This window comes from Phyllostomus hastatus, unplaced genomic scaffold (genome assembly GCF_019186645.2).
Source record: "Phyllostomus hastatus isolate PE091 unplaced genomic scaffold, TTU_PhHast_1.1 phas_scaffold_60, whole genome shotgun sequence".
Classification (NCBI taxonomy): Eukaryota; Metazoa; Chordata; class Mammalia; order Chiroptera; family Phyllostomidae; genus Phyllostomus; species Phyllostomus hastatus.
The window spans coordinates 423,043-447,943 of NW_025334038.1; the positions used below are offsets into that span (position 1 = coordinate 423,043).

Consider the following 24,901-nt stretch of genomic DNA (forward strand, 5'->3'; position numbering starts at 1 on the left):
CTGCGACACTTTGGTTCGCAGCCTGTGTTCAATCCACTGAGCTATGATATCTCTTTCATAGTGTATTGCTAATTTACTGTCCTTCACTTCACTTGTGTTCTATTAGCACACTACTTAAAGTCCAATACTCCCTATTCTTGTTATCTAGATCACATAGATTCTGTCATACAATTGTTGCTCTAATATTATTGTAAATAATACCTGTTCCATACAATTGTAAACACTTCACAACACCCCTCCCAGATCTTAGCCCAATTCATGGTTTCCTGAAATCTACTACTGTAGTGGTTAACTCTATTCTCTCACACACTACACCCATTTACTATCCTTTACTCTCACCTTACTTCAGAATCTGACCTCCCACAACCTCACTGCTTTCTAGATCCAACTAACAATCCTTCCTTCCACAACATGAGTATTATCTTTCCATCCTTTCTAAAAATCAGCTAGTTGGGTGGAAGATCACGGTTAACACTATACATAGCCAAAGGATCTCCTATCTCTTCTCTACTGGCTGTTACTGTAAATATCATAGAATACACTCTTGCTGTCTTAAACCATTTTGCCTTCCCCCTCCAACTGATCACAAAAAAAGAGTAGGTGGAAGCGGTAAACACCAGGATACACACTGGATGAGGAAACCCAACAATAAAGGAACCACTAACAGATAAAAACAGAAGAATGTGAAGGAGCGTGTGGAAACTACACAAGACTCAATCCAGGACCTATTCGGAAATACAACTGAACAGTGGAGACACTACCCAGTACAAACAACTGTACAAAGCAAGAGAGAGTCCTCAAAACCTTATACGCACAGAAGAACCAGCTTCAACAAAAACTGCCCTCACCAGCACAACAAAATACAAGAGGTGGTGGACAGAAAGACCCTCATTTAACCAACTGGTGGGAAGGACCTACCAAACGAGGACCCAAAAACAATAAAAACTCAAAAACAAACACAGAGCCAACTTAAATGACAGCCCAAGAAAAGTGAGCTCAGGAGATCAAGGAGACTGCACCACTGAATCTCACAGGTATTCTACCACAGAAGTTCACACCATAAACCCAGGGATCCAGAACAGATCAATTTAAGAAGCTGAGGCTAACAAGAAGAGTCTCACAAACAATGGGAAGACAAAGAAACAATCCCCACATGAAAGGAAAGGAGGAAGCCTCAGAAAGAATGCTAAATGAAATAGAGGCAACTCAACTATCAGATATTGAGTTCAAAGCAATGATTATCAGGAAGCTCAATGAGCTCACAATGAGCTACCAGAAACTACAGGGAAGCTTGAATGAACTCACTGCAAACTGTATCAACATGAAAAAGGAAATGGAAACTATCAACAAGGGCCAAGAGGAAATGAAGAATACAATTTCTGAACTGAAGAACACAGTAGAAGGAATGAAAAGCAAGATCAATGAAGCAGAAGATCGGATCAGCGAATTGGAGGGCAAAGTAGAAGGAAACACCCAGAAAGAGCAAGAAAAGGAAAAGAGACTCAAAAAGAATGAAGAGGGATTCAGAGAAATACAAGACAATATGAAACGTAATAATATTCGTATAATAGGGATACCAGAAGGAGAAGAAGAAGAACAAGGGATAGAAGACGTGTTTGAAAAAGTAGTGATGGAAAAGTTCCCTAATTTGATGAGAGAAAAAGTCACACAAATTCAGAAACACAGAGAGTCCCAATCAAGAGGAATCCAAAGAGGCCCAGTTCGAAACACATCATAATTAAAACGGCAAAATTCCAAGACAAAGAGAGAATCTTAAAAGCACCAAGGGAGAAACAGGAAGTAACATACAAGGGAGCCCCAATAAGGCTAACAGCTGACTTCTCAATGGAAACACTCCAAGCCAGAAGAGACTGGCAAGAAATATTCCAAGTAATAAGAACCAGAGGTCTGCAACCAAGGCTACTTTGCCCAGCAAGGCTCTCAATCAAAATAGAAGGTTAATAAGGAGCTTCCCAGACCCAAGCCTAAAAGAATACACCTCTAGTAAACCAGCTCTGCAAGTGATGTTAAAGGGACCGCTTTAAGGAAAGGAAGGAAAAGAGAGAGAGAGAGAAGGAGAGGAACACAGGTACGAAAATGGCAATGAATAAGTACCTATCAATAATAACCTTAAACGTAAATGGGTTAAATGCTCCAATCAAAAGACATAAAATACCTGAGTGGATAAGAAAGCATGAACCACACATATGCTGCCTTAAAGAGTCCCACCTCAGAACAAAAGACCTACAGAGCCTGAAAGTGAAGGGCTGGAAACAAATTTTCCAAGCAAATGGACAGGGGAAAAAAGCCAGGATAGCAATACTCATATCAGACAAAATAGACTTCCAAAAAAGGGCTATAAAGAGAGACCCAGAAGGTCACTTCATAATACTCAAGGGAAGAATCCACCAAGAAGACATAAACATTGTAAATATATATGCACCCAACATAGGAGCACCCAAATACATAAAGAAAATCTTAGAGGGCTTCAAGAAAGATATTGACAGCAACACAATTATAGTAGGAGATTTTATTACCCCACTGTCAAAAATGGACAGATCTTCCAAACAAAAGATCAACAAAGATATTGTGGCACTGAACAATGCCCTAGATGAAATGAGCTTAACTGATATATACAGACCCCTTCATCCCAAAGAAGCTAAAAACACATTCTTTTCAAATGTACACAGAACATTTTCAAAGATAGACCACATGACAGGACACAAAGCAAGCCTCAACAAATTCAAGAAAATTGAAATCACAACAAGCATCATCTCCAACCACAAAAGACTGAAACTAGAAACCAACCCCATGGAAAAAAACCCAAAACACTCAAAATCATGGTGATTGAATAACATCCTATTAAACAACACATGGGTTGAGAATGAAATTAGGGAAGAAATCAAAAGGTTTCTGGAAACAAATGAAAATGAACTCACAACAACCCAAAACTTATGGGACACAGTGAAGGAAGTCCTGAGAGGGAAGCAGCGATACAGGCCTACCTAAAAAAGATACAAATATTTCAAACAAACAACCTAACCCTACACCTATAAGAACTTGAGGAACAACAACAAAGACAGCCCAGAGCAAATAGAAGAAAGGAAATAACCAAGATCAGAGCAGAATTAAATGACATAGAGACTAAAAGCACAATTCTAAGGATCAGTGAATCCAGGAGCTGGTTCTTTGAAAAGATAAACAAAATCGACAATCCTTTAAGTAGAGTCATCAAAGAGAGAAGACCCAAATAAACACAATCAAATGGAAAAAGGGGAGATTACCACTGACACCACAGAAATACAAAGGATTGTAAGAAATCACTACGAAGAAGTGTATGCCAAGAAATTTGAAACCCTAGGTGAAATGGACAAATTGCTAGAAAAATACAATGTATCAAAACTCAATAAAAAAGAAGCAGAAAGCCTGAACAGACCAATAACAGCAAAAGAAATTGAAGCAGTAATCAAAAAACTCCCAACACACAAAAGCCCTGGACCACATGGTTTCACAGGAGAATTCTACAAAGCATTTAAGGAAGAGCTAACCCCTATTCTTCAAAGACTATTCCAAAGCATCCCAAATGATGGAAGGCTCCCAAACTCTTTTTATGAGGCTAACATCATCCTAATTCCAAAACCAGAAAAAAGACACAACAAAGAAAGAAAACTTCAGGCCAATATCACTGATGAACATAGACACTAAAATCCTCAACAAAATACGGGCAAACTGCATCCAACAATAAATTAAAAAGATCATACACCATGACCAAGTGGAATTCATTCCAGGGATGCAAGGATGGTACAATATTTGCAAATCAATAATGTAATACATCACATAAATGAAAGCAAAGGCAAAAATCATGTGATCATATCATTAGATGTAGAAAAAAGCATTTAATAAGGTTCAGCACCCATTTATGATGAAAACACTCATCAAAGTGGGAATAGAGGGAGCATTCCTCATCATAATAAAGTCCATATGAGAGACCTACAGCCAACATCATTCTCAATGGGCAAAAACTAAAATATTTTCCACTACGATCAGGAACAAGACAAGGCTGTCCACTTTCCCCACTTCTATTCAATATAGTATTGGAAGTTTTAGCCACAGCAATCAGACAAGAAAAAAAAAATAAAAAGCATCCAAATAGTAAAGGAGGAAACAAACTGTCACTGTTTGCAGATGATATGATAATGTACATAGAAAACCCTATAGACTCAGGCAAAAAGCTGATTGACCTAATAAATGAATTTGGCAAAACAGCGGGATACAAAGTCAATATCCAGAAATCAAAGGCATTTCTGTACACCACCAATAAAAGAGCAGAAGCGGAAATGAAGAAAAAAATCCCATTTGAAATAGCAAAAAGAAAAATAAAATATCTAGGACTAAACCTAACCAAAGAGGTAAAAGACCTGTATTCAGAAAACTACATAACACTGAGGAAGGAAATCAAAGAAGACACAAACAAATGGAAACATATACCGTGTTCATGGACTGGAAGATTTAATATCATCAAAATATCCATACTACCCTAAGCAATTTACACATTCAATGCAATACCTATTAAAGCACCAATGGCTTATTTCACAGACATAGAACAAACACTTCAAAAATTTGCATGGAACCATAAACAACTTTGAATAGCTGCTGCAATTTTGGGAAAGAAGAGTAAAGTAGGAGGGATCACAATACCTGACACTAAACTGTACTACAAGGCCACTGTACTCAAAACAGCCTGGTACTGGCATAAAAACAGGCACATGGACCAATGGAACAGAATAAAGAACCCAGAAATAAACCCAAGTCTCTATGGTCAATTAATATTTGACAAAGGAGGCAGCAACATAAAAAGGAGTAAAAATAGCCTCTTCAACAAATGGTGTTGAGAGAACTGGACAGCTACATGCAAAAAAAAAAAAATGGAACTCAAGCACCGACTTACACCTTACACAAAAATAAATTAAAGGTGGATAAAAGACTTAAATATAAACCATGACACCATTAAAGTCCTAAAGGAGAACGTAGGTAGGAAAATCTCAGATATTTCATGCAGAAACTTTTTTACTGATTTGTCCCCTAGAGCAAGGGACATAAAGGAAAGAATAAACAAATGGGACCTCATCAAAATTAAAAGGTTCTGCACAGCTAAAGAAAACAGTATCAAAATTAAAAGAGAACCAACTGTATGGGAAAACATATTTTCCAATAATACCTCAGACAAGGGTTTAATCTCCAAAATATATGAAGACTTATATGACTCCACTCTAAGAAGACAAGCAACACAATTAAAAATGGACAAAGGACTTGAACAGGCACTTCTCCAAGGACATACAGAGGATCCAAAGACACATGAAACAATGTTCAATATCACTAGCTATCAGAGAGATGCAAATTAAAACCACAGTGAGATACCACTTCACACCAGTCGGAATGGCCATCATAAACAAAGCAACAAACAACAAGTGTTTATGAGGTTGTGGAGAAAAAGCAACACTAATACACTCTTGGTGGGACTGCAGGCTGATACAACCACTATGGAAAACAGTATGGAACTTCCTCAGAAAACTAAAAATGGATCTGCCTTTTGACCCAGCAATTCCACTGCTGGGACTATATCCTAAGAACCCTGAAACACCAATCCAAAAGAATCTATGTACCCCAATGTTCACAGCAGCACAATTTACAATAGCCAAGTGTTGGAAGCAACCTAGATGCCCATCAGTAAATGAATGGATCAAAAAACTATGGTACATTTACTCAATGAAATTCTATGTAGCAGAAAGAAAGAAAGAAGGAGCTCCTACCCTTTGCAACAGCATGGATGGAACTGGAAAGCATTATGCTAAGCGAAATAAGTCCGGCAGTGAAAGACAAATATCATATGATCTCACCTTTAATGGGAACCTAAACAACCAAACAAAGAAGCAAAATATAGTCAAAGACACTGAAATAGAGGACAGGATGACAGTGACCAGAGGGGAGAGAATAGGAAATTTCAGGGGAGAATGGGAAGGGTTTGCAGGAACAAATTTAAAGGACACATTGACAAAAGCTGGGGGGTGGTGGTAGCAGGAGGGAAGTGGGGAGGGATGGGTGGGTGGGCTGGAATGGGAGTAAAAGGCAGAAAACTGTACTTGAACAATGATTAAAATAAAATTAAAAAAAAGAAATTTATCCATTGTTATTTGGCGTATTGGCATATCGTTGTTCGTAATATTTTCTTACAACCCTCTTTATTTATTTAGTGTCAGTTGTTATTTCTCCTCTTTCATATCTGATTTTATTTATTTTTGTCCTTCTTTATTTTCTTGATTAGTTTGGTTAAAATTTTGTCAGTCTTATTTATCTTTTCAAAGAACCAGCTCTTGGATTCAATTGATGTTTTGCATCTTTTTTTTTAGGCTCTTATTTTATTTATTTCTGCTCTGATCTTTATTATTTCCTTCCTTCTACTCCCTTTGGGCTTTGTTTGTTGTTCTTTTTCAAGTTCCTTTAAGTGTCAAGTTAGATTCTTATTTTGAGCTTTTTCTTGTATTTGTTTTTGTTTTTTTGAGATAGGCCCATAATGCTATGAATTTCCCTCTTAGGACTGCTTACCCCATGCCCCACCAATTTTGCAGTGTTGTGTCCCCATTTTCATTTGTTTCAAAGTATCTTTTTATTGTTTCCTTAATCTCATTGTTGACCCAGTTATTGTTTAATAACATGTTATTTAGCTTCCATGTCTTTGTGTGTTTTTCAATGTTCTTGTGATTGATTTCTAGTTTCATAGTATTGTGGTCAGAGAAGATGCTTGATATAGTTTCAATCTTTTTAAATTTATTGAGACTTGTTTTGTGTCCTAATATGTGATGTATCCTAGAAAATGTTCCATTTGCACTTGAAGAGTGTGTATATTCTGCTGCTTTGGGGGGGAAATTCTCTGAAGATCTCATTTAAATGTTTGATCTAGTGTGTCATTTAAGGCCACTGTCTCCTTGTTGATTATCTGCTACCTCAGCTTTTTTTCATTGTTGTTCAATTATAGTTGTCCCCATTTTTCTCCCATTACTCTCTCCTGACCTACCCATGCCCCAGTTTCCATATTCAGTCCTTTCTCCCATTGTCTTTTTCCATGGGTTCTTTATACAGGTTCCTTGACTTGTTCCTTCCCATTTTCTTTTCTATTTACATGAAATATCTTTTTCCAACCTTTTACTTGTAGTCTGTGTGTCTCTTTTGATCTGAGATGGGTCTCTTAGATGCAGCATATATATGGGTTTTATTTTCTTATCCATTCAGCTATCCTATGTCTTTTGGTTGGAGCATTAAAGCCATTTACATTTAAGGTGATTATTGATAGATACAGTAGATACATACATAGTGTCATTTTATTGTTAGACTGTTTTCCTCTATTTTTTTTCTTTCTTTTTTTCTTCTTCTTCTTAAAGCAAACCCTTTAATATTTGATGCATTACTGGTTTGGTGTTAAGAAACCCCTTTAGCTTTTTTTTTTTTTGTCTGGGAATCTCCTTATTTCTCTTTCCATTTTAAATAATATCCTCACTGGGTAAAGTAACTTTGGTTGTAGGTCCTTGCTTTTCATCACCTTGAATATTTCACACCACTCCCTTCTGACCTGAAATGTTCTGTTGAGTAATCAGATGACAGTCTCATTGATGTTCCCTTTTATGTAACTACCTGCTTTTCTCTTATGGCTTTTAGGATTCTCTCCTTGCCTTTAAGCCTTGATATTTTAACTGTAATGTGTCTCAGTGTAGACCTCTTTGGGTCCAACTTGTTTGGGACCCTGAGCTTCCTGGACTTGTGTATCTTTTTCCATCACCAGATTAAGGAAGTTTTCAGTCATTATTTCTTCAAATAGTTTCTGAATACTTTGCTCACTCTCCTTCCCCTCTGGTATTCCCATTATGCATATGTTGTTCCACATCATGTTATTCAAAATGTTTCTCAAGCTCTGCTCATTTTTTAAAATTCTCTTTTCTTTTTGCTGCTTCATCTGGGTACTTTTTCTACCTTGTCTTCCAAGTCACTGATTTAATTCTCTACTTCATCTAACCGACTGTTTATTCTGTCCAGTGTATTATTTATTTCAGACACTGCATTCTTTATTTCTGACTCATCCTTTTTTGTGGTTCCTTTGTTTCTTTCATGCTGTTGAGTATCCTTATAATCATTACTCTAAACTGTCTGATAAGTTGTTTTCTCCCTTTCTTCTTGCTCTTCCTCTAGAGAATTCTCTTGTTCTTTCATAAGGGGTCTGTTTCTTTTCACTTCCCATTTTGGCAGCTTCTTTGTATTTGCTTCTATGTATTAGGTAGATCTTCAGAGACTCTGGTGTACACTTTTGTCAGATGTTGCTTATGACTGGCCTTTGTTAACCTGTTTGGATCTATCTGCAATCCATAGCATGTGGCTCCCTCTTCCGGGCCTGTTTGTGTGCAGAGAGAACCAAACTGTGTAGTGAGGTAAGTTTTTAACAACACCAGGTCCTGGGGATGGTCAGCTGAAATTTGCCTTAGTTGTTAAACTAATCAATGACACAGCGTCAGACTATAATCAGCAGCCTGGATTTATCTCCATTGTGTCGTTGAGTAATTCCTGTGGGTGAGGTTGTTGCTTCCCCTCAGGCTATTGACACTTGAAAGGGAGAGCTCTGCTTGAGAAAGATGGCTTCTGCAGTGTGGGGGATGACTCAGCACAGGGACCCTGGTGGCTGTTGCTTCAGTTATCTCCCCTCAGAGCCACCAACCGCACTCTCCTAAAGCATCCCTAGTCCACTTTGTCCTCTCTCTGCCAGAGTGCATGGTAAGCGGCTGCAAATAAAATTTTGTGCATTGGCCCTTTATGAGACTCTCTGCATCTCCAGCCATCTCTCCCTGGTGGACAGAAACCCTGCTGCTTTTCACAGCTGGATGTTAACTAGGTTCCCTTCTGGCTCTGGTGCTATAGGCTAGGGAGCCCAGCTTGGGGTTTAGACCCCACACTTTTCAGGGGAAACCACTGGCCACCTCAATATCCCTCTGGAACATCAGCAGCTACTTGTGGGAGCTCAGCCAGCCCTCTTGCACCTCCTCTGCACTCCCTACCAGTCTTATGGTGATGTGGTTCTTTTTGTCTATCCATGGTTCTAAGGCTTCTCTCCAGCTAGTGTTCAGCTGGTTGTTCAGGAAGGTTTTTCTATGATTTTGTTGTAATTACAGTTTGGTCCTGGGAGGAGTTTAGTGTACTTTCCACTTATTACCCTGCCATTTAGGGACTGTACCATTTTTTAAATTTAATAGTATAGGTATGAGATCTTTTCAGAAATGCACTAATAGCCAACCTTGAACTTTATAGCTATACTTTATAGAATGTTCCATTGTATAGAAAAATTTAATTAACTCATTCCCAAGTCTGTGGATATTTGGGTTGTTTCTTTTTTCCCCTAAATGTAAGAGACGAAGCTAGTTTTTAAAAACAGAGAGAAGCAAAAGTTCAATAGAAAAACAGGTAAATAAATAGAGCACACACACAAAAAGACAAACTGCTAGCCCTGGCTGGTGTGGCTCAGTGGATTGAGCCCTGGCCTGTGAACTAAAGGGTCACCTCTTTGATTGCCAGTCTAGGGCACATACCTGGGTGTTGCTGGCCAGGTCTCCAGCAGGTGGCACATGAGTGGCAACCACACACTGATGTTTCTCTCCTGGTTCTCCTTTCCTTCCCCTCTCTAAAATAAATAAATAAAATCTTTTTTAAAAACACAAACTGGTCTATAAATACAAAAAGATCTTCAACCTCACTCATTAGGGAAATGGAACTGAAAACTACAAGAAGATACTGATACCACTTCTTATCTATCAGATTGATACACACCTGAGTGTTTGACAACACACTTTGGTAATGAGACTGTGAAGAAACAGGCACCCTTTCATATTGTTAATGGGCATATAAAATGGTACAACCATTCGGAGTGACTTGGCTAACAAAATAACTTATACATTTACCCTTTGTTTAGCAATACCACTTCTAGGAATTTACCCTGAAGACTTACCTCCACAAATACATAACAACATGTGAACAGGGTTATTTATTATGGCATGATTTGTAATATCAAAAGCCCTTTTCTAATGCCCATTTGTACGGAACTGACTGACAAAATAAGGTACTTCCACCCAGTTGCATTAATTCATCAGTAATCATACTGCTTTTTTGATCATTGTTGATTTTTCAGTTTTGACCATGTTTCATAAAACAACAGGGTATCTTTGTATTCCCCATCCTTTACTTCCAATGCTTATTTCTTTTCCTTTTCTAATAGCATTTTCCAGCATCTCTGCTGTAATTTTAAAGGGTAGCCATAGTAGTAGACAATTCTCATTCTCCTTAAACGAAAGGGAATGTTTCTAGAGTTTTTCCATTGAGTAATTATTTTTTAAATTCACTGTTGGATTTGGGCAGCTAATTTTTATATAGGATATTTAAATATATGTTCACATGTGACATTGGCCTACATGACTCATTAAAAATAATATCCTTAACCAGTTTTTGGATTCACAGTCACACTAGTCTCATAAAATAAACTTGGCAACTTTTGCTCACTTTCCATCTTCTGAAACAAACAGTATATAATTAGATTATGTATCACTTGAAAATTTGGTGTAATTCACCTGTAAATTTGTCTGGGCCTGTGCTTTTTTAGAAGTGTTTAATTGTGACTTCAATATATTTAGTGTTTATGGGTCTATTATAATTTTCTATTTATTTTTTCATCATTAGAATTTTGCTTTTTTTTCAGAAATTTATTTATTTTTGTGGATGTTCAAATATTGGTGTATATTTATTATAAAATTATTTTACAATTTGTGTCTCATTTTCATCTTCAGTCATTTATCCTTTTCCACTTGGTTTTTGTCTATCTGCTTCTTTTTTTAATAAAATCTGGTCATATCTCCATCTTATTCTTTTTGAAGATCAAACTGATAAGGGAAACATAACAGTAACTCAGCCTCAGCAGGAACACTAATAAATTGGTCAATGAAGTAAGAAGGAGTGATGTTTTACCTGCTAGTACACATAGTTATACTTCTTTAGTTCTGTTTTTTAAATATTTTATTTATTTATTTTTAGAGAAAGGGGAAAGGAGAGAGAAAGAGAGGGAGAGAAACATCAATGTGTGGTCACCTCACACATGCCCTCAGCTGGGGACCTGGCTCACAACCCAGGCATATGCCCTGACTGGGAATCGAATTGGCAACCCCCTTGTTCTCAGGACTGTGATCAATCCACTGAGCCATGCCAGCCACAGCATACTTCTTTAGTTCTTAATGTATTGTAGTCATATGCCATTAATTGATGAGGACATGTTCTGGGAAATGTGTCATTAGGTGATTTTATCATTGTGTTAACATCACAGGGTGTACTTACACAAACCTAGATTGTATAGTCTGTTATATATGCAAGTTATGTGGTGTAGCCTATTGTTCTGAGGATATAAGCCAGTACTGCAGCATGTTACTGTATAAAGTTGTAAAACAATAAGTATTCGTGTATCTAAACATAAAAGATAAAGTTGGTGCATGCATATGTGTGTGTGTGTGTGTGTGTGTGCGTGTGCACGCGCGTGCGCGCTGTTGAAGGGTTGTACCATGGGAGGCAGAGTAGACTTCAAGAGAAGTAGAGAGAGGGAGAGAAGAGATTGAAAGCAACCCAGAGAGACAAAGTGTGAGATGAAAAAATAATGAGAGGGAGATGGAGAGGAGGAGGAAAGAGAAAGTGAGAGAACAAGACAGAGAGAGAAAGCAAGCCAGAGAGGGAGGAACAGGGCTGGAGAAAAGAGAAAGATAAACTGAGGGGAGGAAAATGAGTGTGGCAGGGATGGGCATCAAAAAGGGTGTGGGGGGCAATCTAATTTCCATACCCTCCTCCCCAGTTAGCTCCCTTCACTCTGTCACCAACTCAGGTCTGCAGCTTTGCCTGGGTGGCTTCAGGATGGGTGGAGAGTATCCACCCATGATCCTCCTCATTTATCTTAAACTACCTAGAACTAGCAGTATTCAACATCATAGTTGGATTTCTTCCAACATTGTATACAAAAAGAAAGGAAAATAGACAAGAAGCAACAAGCAGTGAAAGAAAAAATGCACACAAACTTTTTGCTTATTATTTCAGGGGACCACCGGCATTGTATATGTGGTCCATCATTGACCAAAGCATTGTTATGCTGCATGACCGTATTTATATGGGCGTAGTAACAGAATTTTCAAACAATTAGCTTTTCTGATCAGAGCATTTACTGCCTTTTATGCCAACTTTGGACTGCAACACATAGGGAACAATGACCACCATCCTCTTAAAAAATATATTTTATTTATTTTTAGGCAAAAGGGTAGGGTGGGAGAAAGAGAAGCAGAGAAACATCAATGTGTGGTGGCCTCTTGTGTTTCCCCTACTGGGGACCTGGCCTGTTACCCAGGCATGTGCCCTGATAGGGAATTGAAATTGTGACCCTTTGGTTCACTGGCTGGCAGTAAATCTGCTGAGCCACACTAGCCAGGGCCACCATCCCTCTTTTGACAGACCGTAGGTATTCAGCCAAGCATAACTCATCATAAATACTATTAAAGAGAAGTTATTTGCTGGCTTTTCAGAGAAAGTAGAAGTGCTAAAATATTTTTTCCTGCAGGTGAGATTCAATTTTTAAAGATTTTTAAAATTTACTTTTAGAGAGAGAGAGGTAGGAGGTGGAGAAAGAGAGGGAGAGAAACATCATGTGTGAGAGATACATTAATTGGTTGCCTCTTACAAGCCCCAACTGGGGACCTGGCCCACAACCTAGACATGTGCCCTGACTGTGAGTCTTCCTGGTGACCTTTCAGTTCACAGGCTGGTGCTCAATATTCTGAGCCACACCAGCCAGGGAAGGATCAATTTTTAAAGGCTTCAACTATGCTTGCTTTGCTGAGAAAGTTATTCAGGAGATCTTGGTCCATTTCTGAAAAGCCTAAAGTTTGTGTTACTATAGTGAAATGGTTTCTGTAAAACCTGAAGCAGAATTCATTCAAATCCTCAGTGTCATATATTTCACAGCAACAGAGAGCAGAGCAATGGCATTCTCTTCACAGATTCCTTGTTTGATAGTTTGTTGGCAAAGCTTTTTCAAACAACTTCCTCTATAACATGTAGCTACATCCTAGCAATCCTACTGCTTCCTCAGGAGCAAGGCTAGTGTTGTCTGTGTACAACTATGCTAAGAAGACTCAGTAAACAGGATATGAAATATCATCCTCATTGTTCCAACACCTTGTGCATAAATGTACTTTCCATCCACCAGAAATTTCAGGTCTGCGATGTTGGGGTTTACAAATTCCATCTTCAGTGACTCAGTCACTCTGAGGTAGTAGTCATGTTCCATACAAAGGAGGTGCCAGGAGACAGTGGGAGTGGCAAAGCAGGCAAACACGTTGTCCCTGCAGGAAAGGTGCATAAGGTGAGGCAAGATCATTGACTGGCTTGGCACAGGCCCCATGTGTACACATATTCCCCCTGGGTCTTAAAAGCAGATGTGTGGGCAGAGAGGCAGACTGCAAGTTCTATCATTCTATTCTACTCCACAATGACAGTAGTAGATAGAATAGGACTGGTTACTTTTATTGCCAGTGCCCAACTTGCCAATAAGAATTTGCACCCCACGCATCTACTTGGCCTTCTTCTGCTAATACTAATGTGTGTGTGTGCAGCCACAGGAAACCTGCTGGACATGAATGCCTTGTGAAGCTGCTATTCTACAGGTCCAAGCTGCCCATTTCCCTTGGAATCCCAGCTATAAATCTCCCCACTGTCCACCACTGCCATTGAGCACATCTGGCCACATGCTGTATTCACAACTACTTTACTCTGTAAGCAGCCAGTGTCTCTTCAAGGAATAAGCTAGTTGTTGATCCAGAGCCTACCTCCCCATCAGATGTTGGCACCAAAGAATGGTAATATCCATAGGCAACTTCAATCAACTTGTTTGTTTGACAGATTACTTAGTAGAGACATGTCAGGGCATCAAACTCTGATTTGTTGTCCCACTGCCCAGATGGCTATAAGCTTTATGACTTCAGGTAAAGACTTCTTTTGTTGTTACAAGGACAATATGTGGGCGACTCCCATAGCTGAGGCAGGTTGTTTTTTTTTTCCTGCCACTTAAAGAATCCCGTCTCCAAGGTTCAGTGGTGCTCTAGACATCACTTAATCCCAAACAGCCACAGCAGTTTGTGCCAAGCATGAAAATGTCATCATTTACAGTAGTATATAAAACTTCATTGTCAGCACTGCCAAAGACACAAGCTTGATGAAATAACTGTCGTTCCTCAGCATAAAGGGAGAAAATTGGCCACTTTCCCCCATCTAACATGTTCAAAGATGACAGAGTAGCCCATACTAGCTTCCACTTTCTCCATAAAAAAGGGGGAGTTCTTCCATATTGACTCAGTACTATCCAATTCCTAAGCACAGGTCCTCTGCCTGTTCTGTAATTGGTCTAATTGTTGTTGTTGTTGCTGTTGTTGTTTTTATGTTAAGCTGAATGAATTTCTTCTCGATTTTGGAAATTAATCCCTTATCCAAAGTATCATTGGCAAATATGTTCTGCCCTATGCTGGGTCCCCTTATCATTTTGTTGATGACTTCTTTTGCTGTGCAGAAGCTTTTTAGTTCGACATAGTCCTATTTGTTTATTTTTCTTTTGTTTCCCTTGCCCTAGAAGGTATATCAGCAAAAATATTGTTACAAGACATGTCAAAAATTTTGCTGCCTAAGTTTTCTTCTAGTATTGTTATGGTTTTATGGCTTACATTTAAGTCTTTTATCCATTTTGACTTTATTCTTGTATATGGTCTAAGTTGGTGATCTAGATTCATTTTTTGCATATACCTGTACAATTTTCCCGACACCATTTATTGAAGAGACTATCTTTACTCCATTGTACCATTTTGCATCCTTTGTCAAGGATATATTTAATTGACCATAAAGGCATGGGTTTACTTTTGGGATCTCTGGTCTCTTCCATTAATCTATATGCCTGTTCTTATGCCAGTATCAAGCTACTTGATTACAATGGCTTGTAGTTTAGTTTAATACCAAGTAGTGTGATTCCTCCAACTTTGTTCTTCTTTCTCAAGATTGCTGAGCCTATTTGGGGTTGTTTTTTGTCTTGTATAAGTTTTTGGAATATTTGTTCTAGATCTATGAAATATGCCATTGGTATTTTAATAAGAATTGTGTTGAATCTATGGATTGCTTTGGACATTTTAATGATGTTAATTCTTCCAATCCATGAACATGGTATATACTTCCATTTGCTTGCATCTTCTCAATTTTTTTAATTCAACGTTCTATAGTTTTCTGAGTGTATGTCTTTCACCTTCTTGGTAATATTTATTCCTAGGTACCTTATTTGGGTTTTTGTTGTTGTTGTTGCTATAGTAAATGAGATTGTTTTCTTACCTATAGCTCACTATTGGTGTATAAAAATGCCACCGATTTCTGAATATTAATTTTGTATCCTGCTACTTTGCCAAATTCATTATTAGGCCTAATTTTTTGATGGAGTCTTCAGGGATTTCTGTGTACAGTATGATGTCATCTGCAATTGACAGTTTTACTTCTCCCTTTCCAATTTGGATGCATTTTATTTCTTCTTGTTTGATTGCTGTGGCTAGGACTTCTAGTACTGTGTTGAATAACATGGTAAAAGCAGACATCCCTGTCTTGTTCCTAATCATGAAAAATCACATTTTTTTTTTGCCCATTGAGTATGATGTTGGCTATAGGTTTTTTAATGTGTGGCCTTTATTATGTTGAGATATGATCCCTCTATTCCCACTTTGTTGAGAGTTTTTATTATAAATGAATACTGGATTTTATCAAATGCTTATTCTGCAACCATTGTCATGGTCATGCAATTTTTATCTTTCATTTTTTAATGTGATGCATTACACTTATTGATTTGTGAGTATTGTATCAACCTTGCATCCCTGGAATAAATCCCACTTGATAACGTTATGTGATCTTCTTAATGTATTACTGAAACTGGTGTGCTAATATTTTGTTGAGGATTTTTAGTATCTATAGCCTATAATTTTCTTTCTTTGTAGTGCCCTTATCTAATTTTGGAATTAGAATAATGCTGGCCTTGCACAAGGAGCTTGGAAGTTTTCCCTGTACTTGAGTTTTTTGGAAAAGTTTGAGAAGGGTAGGCATTATTTCTTCTTTGAATGTTTGGCAAAATTCCCCTGTGAGGCCACCCTGTTCAGGACTTTCATTTGCTAGGAGATTTTGATTACTGCTACAGTTTCATTATTTGTTATCAGTCAATTCAAGTTTTCTGTTTCTTCCTGATTTTGTTTTGGAAGATTGTATGTTTCTAGGAATTTACCCATTTCACCCAGGTTGTCCAAATTGTTGGCATATAGTTGTTCATAGTATTTTCTTACAATACTTTGTATTTCTGTGATATCAGTTGTTACTTGTCCCCTTTTATTTCAGATTTTATTTATTTGGGTCCTCTCTTTTTTTTTTTTTTGATGAGTCTGATTAAAGGTTTGTCAATCTTGCTTATTTTTTTCAAATAACCAGCTCCTGGTTTCATTAATTTTTTTATTGTTTTTTAGTATCTACATCATTTATTTCTGCTCTGATCTTTATTATCCCTTCCTTCTACTTTCTTTGTGCTTTGTTTGTTTTTCTTTATCTAGTTCTTTTAGGTATAGGGATAGATTGTGTGTTTGAGATTTTTGTTGCTTCTTGAGGTGGGCCTGTAATGCTATGAACTTCCCTCTCAGGACTGCTTTTACTGTGTCCCAGAGGTTTTGGGTTGTTGTGTGTTCATTTTTATTTCTTTCCAGGTAATTTATTTTTAATTTTATCTCATTGTTAACCCATTGATTGTTTAATAACATGCTACTTAACCTCCATGTGTTTGAATTGTTTTGAGTTTTATTATTATAGTTGATTTCTAGTTTTATGCCTTGGTGATTCAAGAAGATGCTTTAATATGATTTCAATATTCTTGAATTTATTAAGATTTGTTTTGTGTCCTCACATGTGGTCTATCTTTGAGACTGTTCTATGTGCACTTGAGAAGACTGTATATTCTGCTTCTTTCAGATGAAATGTTCTGTAAATATCAATCAAATCCATCTGATCTAATGTGTCATTTAAGTTTGCTGTTTTCTTGTCGATATTTTTTTTTCTTTTTGGTCTGAAAGATCCATTTGCTGATGACAGTGAAGTGTTAAAATCCCCTACTATCATTGTATTGCTATTGAATTCTCCCTTAAAGTCCACCAAGTATTTCTTTATATATTTAGTTGCTCCTGCTTTTCGTACATTTATATTTATAGGGGTTATATTTTCTTATTGGATCAATCCCTTTTGTATTACGTAGTGACCTTTGTCTCTTGTTACAGCCTTTATTTAGAAGTCTATTTTGTCAGTTATAAGAATTGCTACTCCAGTTTTTTTCTGTTTCCATTAGCATGAAATCTTTTTTCCATCCCTTCGCTTTCAGCCTCTATGAATCTTTTGCTCTGAGGTGGGTCTCTTGTAGACAGCATATGTATGGGTCATGTTTTCTTAACCATTCAGCTAGCTGGTGTCTTTTGATTGGAGCATTCAATCCACTTACATTTAATGTTATTATTGATAGGTACTTATTTATTGCCACTTCATTGCTATGCCTATGTTCCTCTCTTTCTCTATTTCTTCCTTTTCTTAAAGTAGTCCCTATAGCATTTCTTGCAACACTGGTTTGGTGGTAAAGAACTCCTTTAGCCTTTTTTGGGGGGGCTTGCAACTTCTTTATTTCACCTTCAATTTAAAATGTTAGGCTTGCTGAAGAGCCTAGTCTTTGTTGCAGGTCCTTGCTTTTTTATCACTTTGAATACTTCATACCAATCCCTTTTGGCCTGAAGTGTTTCTGTTGACAAATCAGGTGACGCCTTATGTGAATTCCCTTGTAGGCAACTAACTGTTTCTCTCTTGCTGCCTTTAAAATTGTCTTTGTCTTTAACTTTTTTCATTTTAACTATGGTGTGTCTTTGTGTGGGTCTCTTTGGGCTCATCTTGATTGGGACTCTCTGTGTTTCCTGAACGTCTGTGACTTTTTCTTTCATCAGGCTGGGGAAGTTTTCTACCATTATTTCTTCAAACAGGTTCTCTATCCTTTGCTCACTGTCTTCTCCTTCTGGTAGTCCTATGATTTGGATATTTTCATGCTTGATGTTGTCCCAGAGTTTTCTTACACTTTCCTCATTTTTAAAAATGCTGTTTTCTCTTCTATTCTCTGCTTGGTTACTGACTATTATCTTGCTCTTTAATCACTGATTTGATCCTCACCTTCATCTAACCTACCATTGATTCCTTCTAGTATATTCCTCATTTCAGATATTGCACCATTTATTTCTGATTCATTTTTGTAGTTTCTATGTCTTTTTAAATGGTTACTATCTCATTGTTTAAATTCTAACAGAGATAATCCATTCTTCCCCTAAATTCCTGATAACCATTATTTTAAACTATTCATCTGGTGTTTTGGTTGCTTCCATTTCATCCATTTAATTTTATTCTCTTTTTTTTCCCCGGGGATTTATCTTATTCTTTTGTTTGGGACATTTTTCTTTGTCTCCTCATTTTGTCCTTCTATATTAGGTAGATCTGTTATAACTCCACACTTGTTATGATGGTTTCCTGATAAAAAGTGTTTTGTTGGGCTCAGTGGCATAATCTTCCAGAGCACTTGATCTCCATGCTTCAGGAATGTTTCCTATGGGCTATGTGCACCTCTTGTTGTAGTTGAGTCTTAACTACTGTTGACCCTTTTGTGTATGGGGTTGACCCATCAGGTTGGGTGATTATAAGGGTAAACATCAATTACTGTGTATGAGACACTGTGCAGGGACTGATCCCCTAGGTGTTGTTCCCAGGAGGGTCTGGTGCTTGCTGGAATACTTTGTGTGTGCTGCTGGTGTGGCTAGTTGGCTCAAACTCTGGTGTGGTCTGAAGCCCATCAGTATTGTTTTGGTTCTGGGATCACTTGGGTGGAGTTCAGATACAAGTCACTATAAAATGTTGTGTGTAACTAGCCTTGGGCTTCCTGTCTGTAACTATCACACTGTTTATTGTTTGTATCTTTGTCTACTGGGTTTGTGTGTGGAGGGTAGGGGCCAGGCTGAGTACCAGAATCAGCTTCCTGGAGCTCTGACCTGGGAGAAGATCAGTAAAAGTCCAAGGCTTTCTGAAGTTGGCATCTACCTGTCAGCTACTCCCCCCACCTCAAGATTGCCTGGGTTTCCTCCAGAGTCTTATGAAGAAAGGCTGTTGAGTGAGCCCAAGCTGGCCTGCCCTGCTGACCCTCCCTCAGGGCCCAAGCTCAGTCGGGCAAGGTGACCAGAATGGGAGGATGGGGCTGTTGGGCTCCCTACTTTAAGGCCACATGGCTAGACACTCAATGGGGAGAATGTGGCCCCTACTCCTGAGCCATACCATTCAGACTCTACTACAGTGTCCAGCTACAGCTCCCACATGAGGAGCATGCCACAGGTTCAGGTTGGTTGCAGCCAGCTGTCCCTTCTGTAGCAGCAAGCTCAGGAGGATAGGACAGTGTTGTGGGGCCTCAGGCAAAGAAGTCAAGAAAGCCTTCCAGTGGGGGTGGTACCAGCTGTATCACAGGGCAAATTGCACTGCTTCCCTTAGCTCTGCAGTCATGCTTGCTTTAGCCCAAGACTGGAGCACTGAGGTAGATGCACTCTGAATGACCCATCTTTGAGCAGAGCCTCCTTCTCCCACAACTTGTGAAATTGAACCCAGCAGGATAGGGTCAGAAAGGGTTATGAAAATATATCAAGGCAGACTACTTTTGGAGGTGATGGTGGCTTGCATGAGGGGTGCAAGCTACACGTCTCCCTGTAGCTCTGCAGCCAAGCCATCAGAGATCCCAAGGAAGCTGCATTTTGAAGTTTCTGGCTCCAGACTGAGCTACATGCTCCCTTTTCCCCTGCAGGACTTGGAAGAACAGACCAAGTCAACCCTTTTCTGGCAGTGGTGTTGACCCTTGGGAGAAATGCAAGCTGCTCCCTGTAGCTCTGCAGTGTACCACCAGAGACCCTTACAAAAGGCTCCAAGGAGGTGGTGCTGAAGGTCCCAGTTCTGAGCTGTGCTGCCTTCGCCTGTCGGACTGAGCTTAGCAGGATGAGATCTGTGGGATTTGTGGATGCAGATCAAAGCAGATCTTCACTGGAGATGGTGCAAGCCCATGAGAAGGGAGCAAGCTGAATGACTCTCCCTAGCTCCACAGCTGCCTGCCACCAGCAACCCTAACAAGAAGTATTTTGTTGGGGGTGGCACCTGTCTATCCCATGGTAGGGGGGAAAGTTTGGTCCTTGTATAAAAGCCATTCAGTTCAATGACCATCTTGTATTCTGCCTATAGTTTCTCCAAAAAGAGCACACCTCAGGTCCCAGCTTGGTGCAGCCAACAGTCCTTTCTACTGCACTCAAATTTGGCAGGGTGGTATTGTCAGTATGTGGAGGACCAGGCTAGTGCACTTCCCCAAGCTGGTGCTATAAGAATAGGGATGCTTGACTGTGAAAGATAGCACCTGAAGGCATTGTGAGATATTGCCTCAGGCCTGAACTTCTGTGGCCATTCCTCTAGATCTCTCTTTGAAACCATGCCACACAGATCTCTTTAAGGCTTCTGTGTGTCCCAAGTTTCCTTCCCTCTACCAGAGCCCTGGGTGAGTGCCCAAGAGTGAGCTTCTGTGTGTTGGCCTTTTAGGAAAGCACCTGGGATTCTAGCACAGTCCCTCTCTTTCCGGTGAATAGAGACCCCACTGATTTTTGCTGCAAAATGCTATGCTGGCTCATCTTCTTGGCCCTAATGCTCTGCTTTGGGGGTCCTGGCATGAGGTTGGGACCCTTCTCTCCTCAGTGGAGGGGAGCTGAGATATTTTGAAGCTGAGATATTCCTCCAGCTTCAGCCATTTCACCTGGGTACAGGGAACAGCCATGTCCACATCTCCACCATTCTTACCAGTCACTTTGTAGCTCTTCTATATATCCTTGGATATAGTACTCTGTTCAGCTGTCCTTCAGTTGGTTATTCAGGTTGACTGCCTTATATTTTACCTGTAAATCTGGTTTGGCACTGGGAGAAGCTACTTTTGTAGCTTCCACCTACTCAGCAGCCGTCTTGTATTTTTGCTTGTTGATATTTTTCTTTGCTGTGCAAAAACTTTTTAGTTTGTTGTAATTCCATTTGTTTCTTTTTCTCCCTTTTGTTTCTTTTGCCTGAGGAGATATATCCAAAGAAACATTACTAAAAACAATGTCAGAGATTTTACTGCCTATGTTTACTTCCAAGAGTTTTATGGTTTCAGGTTTTACATTTAACCCACAGCTGATCTGAGAGATACAAACAAAATCTTTTCTTAAATATTGTTACGTATTTCAGGTACATAGACTCAAAATTATGATTAGTTGCACATTTGTACATGACTACTGTTAAGCCATAATGTTTAAACCATCGGTTTGTTTATAACATGTGTTTTGTAAGGGTGTGTGATATTTGATAGTAAATTGTATCTGAGAGATAATGTGAACTCCAGAAGTCAGTGTTGGTGTAGCTCCCCCCATCGCCTGCCCCCCACAAACTTTGAAGTCAATGTTGTGGGTCTTTTTCATTTACTATGTAAAATGGCTGGAAAACTAGATCAATTTGATGATCCAAGAGGTAGTGAAGGACTTCAATGAATGTTACTCAAGTCTGATGATGAAAACAGTAGGGTCAAATGCAAAAACAAAAGTACTTTAGAAGATGAAGATTATGTGGAAATTAGTTTATATGGAAGAAGATTTGGATAGAGAGCAAGATATTTCACTTCTAGTGAAGAAAGTGAAGATGAATTAGACATAAATGAAGAGTATGTTTTTGAAAGGATAAAGAATCAAAATAGAGTAAAAATCCAATAAGAAGATGAACTAGAGAACAGCTACAGAATATTTTGTGTCAACTTCCATTTGTTTGGCCAAACACACATAAAAAAGAACTTGAAATCAGAACTTCTTTATCACAAATGATATTTTAGATCTAATCTCATTATTTACAAATAAATAAATACATTGATTCTATCTTGAGCCAGACGGACATGCTAAACAAATAGACAAAACAGAATTGAAAGCATTTCTAGGCATTTTATATTTAGCCGGTTTATATCATGGCAATTGGCTAAATTTTCAGGGTTTATGGGCTACAAATTGTAGTGGTATTGAACTTTATAAACTTATGATGTCTTTATGGAGGTTTAGATTTATTAATAATTGTATCAGGTTTGGTAACAAACTTACCTGCTTAGACCATCTGAAAATGGGCAAATTGGTGGCTGTGAGAGACATTTTCTCAGCATTTGTAGTAAATTGTAAATTTTGTTACTCTAGGAGACAGAATGTAACAATAAACAAAATGTTACCTGGACTTAGAGGCAAATGTGGGTTTTGGAAACATATCCCATGCAAGCCCAGTAAAAACGGTATAAAAATTTTTGCTATGGTCAATTAAAAAGTATTTTACACAGAGAAGCTTGAAATATGAAGGACTGACTGGAAAAGTCTAACCATTGTTAATATAATGAGAATGGTTTCCACAACATGATGTAACCTGGCAGCCAAGGAGAGTGAACTGGAATGCACATGCATGAACAATGATGACTTCACTGTACTAGTCAGTGGGGACGGTAGATGTCTTTGACTGAGCATGTGCACTGTATCCCCATCGCATTCAAAATGACTGAGTGAGTAGAGCAACAAATCTGCATCTAATTTTGCATTACACTAGAACATTCCTCCACGGAAATTATTCAGATAATTCAGAAGGTTGCAACTATGGACAACTGGTGATTGGCAGTTTCATCGCAACATGATTCACATCTCATGTAGTTTTTTTGTGAAACATAAAATCACCTAGGTGACACAGCCACCTTATAGCCCTATGACTTCTGACTTTTCCCAAAACTAAAATCACCTTTGAAAGGGAAGAGATTTCAGATCATTGATAAGATTCAGGAAAATATGATGGGAAGCTGGGGGAAATTGGGAGAACTGTGTGAAGTGCCATGGTGCCTACTTTGAAGGAAACTGAGGCATCATTGTCCTATGTACAATGTTTCTTGTATCTTGTATCTTCTTCAACAAGTGTCTCTATTTTTCATATTGCATGGCTTCTGAACAGACCTTGCATATGCTGGTAAGCAGCCCAAAAGTCCTTACTTAATTAGTAATAAAGCAGCAAATGTAATCAAGAGACTTGAATTTATTTATTAAGACATAATATTACAGCAGATAACTAGTTCACGGATATAAATATTATCTCCAACCTAAAAAAGAAGCGACTTTCTTCTATAGGTGCTGTTTGTAAGAATAAACCCCAACTACCACCTGAATTTGTGTCTTCTAAAAACAGGCTAAAAAATCTAACTTATTTGATTTTGGTGAAGATTGCACACTTGTATTTCATATACCCAAATAGTGATGAAATGTAATTTTAGTTGCAAGTATACATTTCAATGATGCTGTAATTTTGTATATTCAAAAAAGCCTGATATAATAGAATATTACAACCAAATCAGGAGTTAACACTGTGGATCAAGTGATAGGTACATATAATGGGGCCAGGAACACCAGAACATGGCCTATGTTTTTATTCTACACAATTTGGGATATTGCAGGAGTAAATCCTCAGATTATTCATATGCTGAACAGCAACATGAAAATAAGGTGCAGAATATTTATTAGAAATCTCATAACACAGTGTCAAAACAAATAAAAAGGTATTCAGAAGTCTCTACAGGTGTGCATAAGCCTTTACACCTGAACCTTCATCAATTTGAAACACAAATTGAGGAAAATTCTAATGATGACATAGATACAGTTTCCCTGACAACCAGGAAAAAAAATGTGTAAAGTATTATGCATTCAAATGAGTTGCTTGTCAAAATACTTTCGCAAATGTTGTGACAAGTGTTGATGCCTTGAGCACAGCACTATTGTCTGCAATGACTGTTATAAAGGTTTTACAAAGCCAACTATTGAAGATTCTGATTAATTAATGTTAAAGACATTCTTGGTTGTATTTTTTAGAAAAATCCATGTTTCTATTATTTGGAAAAATTTATTCTTTATGTTTTTATGTTTCTTAGTTTAATAATTGAGACACTTTTTCAAAGTGGACACACAGATGGCCAATAGACATATGAAAAGATGCTTAATGTCACTTATCATCAGAGAAATGCAAATAAAAACCATAATGAGATATCATTTCACACCCGTCAGAATGGCTATTATCAATAAATCAACAAACAACAAGTGCTGGTGAGGGTGTGGAGAAAGGGGAACACTTTAGCATAGTTGGTGGGAATGCAGACTGGTGCCCCCACTGTGGAAAGTAGTATGGATCTGCCTTTTGACCCACTGATCCCACTTCTGGGCATATATTAGTGAACCTAAAACACTAATTTGAAAGAACATAAGCACCCCTATGTTCATTGCAGCAGTTTTTACAATTTCCAAGATATGGGAAAAGGCCAAGGTCCATCAGTGGATGAATGTAAAAAACAACTATGGAAAGCTTACACCATAGAATACTACTCAGCCATAAAAAAGAAGGAAATTTTACCCTTTGCAACAGTATGGATGGACTTGGAGAACATTATGCTAAGTGAAATAAACCAGTCAGAGAAAGACAAATACCATATGATTTGACTCATGTTGAATCTAATGAACAAACTGAACTAAGAGAGAAAATGGGGACAGACTCATAGACAGAGAGCAGGATGACAACTGTGGTGGGGTGATGGGGTGGAAGGATTGAGCCAAAA

General features: G+C 38.3%; 1 pseudogene; it reads right to left on the minus strand.

Annotated features, from left to right (window-relative positions):
* Window positions 1-12,911: 12,911 nt before the first annotated feature.
* Window positions 12,912-14,445, minus strand: LOC123810468 (annotated as a pseudogene).
* Between the last annotated feature and the right edge of the window lie 10,456 nt (window positions 14,446-24,901).